This window comes from Pinus tabuliformis, chromosome Q (genome assembly GCF_031772625.1).
Source record: "Pinus tabuliformis cultivar Carrire ecotype Pingquan chromosome Q, CPIR1, whole genome shotgun sequence".
Classification (NCBI taxonomy): domain Eukaryota; kingdom Viridiplantae; phylum Streptophyta; class Pinopsida; order Pinales; family Pinaceae; genus Pinus; species Pinus tabuliformis.
Genome location: NC_142296.1, coordinates 81,007,370 through 81,008,959, shown reverse-complemented (window position 1 = coordinate 81,008,959; position 1,590 = coordinate 81,007,370).

The following is a 1,590-nucleotide window of genomic DNA, read 5'->3' as shown; positions in this document are numbered from 1 at the left end:
TGTGGAAAGATGCCATGATAATGGTTCAGTGCAAATTAGAACCATAGATGAAGAAGCCATTCCTTTGCTTGTTAATGGACATCGATTGAAAATTTACAAGAGACCTTTATCAAAACAAGAGTTCATTGATGATATCAATAAAATAGTGATGATAGTGGAGCAAGTTCCAGCTCCTCCCTCATCAAATCACTGAGAAAAGGAAAAAAGAATAAGGACTCAGGTGAAAACCTCCATGAGGTGCTTGAGTCCCATCATTGGGTTGAAAACCTCTTGAGGCGGCTCAGTGGTGTCAAAACAAAAAAAAACAAAAAGAAGAAAAAGAGAATAAGAAAGATCCTTGGGTGAAAACCTTTCTTGAGGCGCCTAGGGAAAATAGCTAGGGTGAAAACCTCTCAGAGGCAGCCTAGTTGTTTTTAAAAAAAAAAAAAAAAAATTATCATGAAATTTCCATTTGCAGGTCGGAAAGAAGGATGGTCAAGGAGAAAAGGAGGATCCTAAAGAGACCCTTATCACTCACATATTTATTTTTTCCACTCATTACCATGCATCCCTCCATCATTTCTGTCATTTTTTTCACTCCATTGCTTCAGTTTATAAAAAGACTGTGTTTTCTACAGGATCCCCTGTATTCCTACAAGATCCCCTGAAAACCTACAGGATGATCCTGTAGGAATTACAGTGACCTAGAAATCCTATAGGAAGCAGTTTGAAGGCAAATGATGGAATTTTTAGGCCCATAAAATTCACCCTCTTCATCATCTATCACCACACCTTGTCCACCATCATCATCCCTGCACTCACCATTAGAAAAAATCAGTTTCAAGAGTTATTTTTTCCAGTCTTAGAAAAAAGTGAAACGAAGAGGAATAAAGAGAATCACCTGAAAATTCTTTTCTCTCCACACTACCACTCCTCATTTACATCCATGTCACCATCCTCACAGCCCCAGAAAGAAGAATGATTAAAGAGTTCTGAGGGAGAAGCAGCTACAGGACATCCTGTAGGAAATCTTGTAGCAGCCTATCCCACAGAATACCAATCATACCAACAACAAGCCTTCAACATGATGATCCAGGAGCTCCAAAGTAGTAGGATCATATCTTCAACCACAGGTTCCTGCACAAACAAAGAATCCATTAGCATACAACAAGAGGAGGAAGAAGAATAACATGCAGCAAATATACACAACAACACCTCTGGTCTTCAACAACTGCAACATAGCATTAGAACCATAGGTAAGTATCCCGGTCCCTCTCTCATATGCATCATGTAGTCAAAAAAATGTAAGGGTTATGAGATAGTTGTTTTATAAGTGAAAAGGTGGTTAGTTAACTTGGCCACCTTCGTTCAGTCAACACATGCACAACTGGGTGTCCTCTCACATGTGGCTATAGTCAACTCAAAGACAGATAAGGAGTAGGACAAAAGCGGTTAAAACTACAGATCCATAAGGTGGGAGTTGATTATGAGGAGTGGGAAATGATGAGGTGGTAGTGGGGACCAATGGTCCAAAAATGGAAACGTACCTTTGCTTCCAGCACACCACCTCACCCTGAATCACCATAAGAGGAAATAAAAAATTGTTCCCAT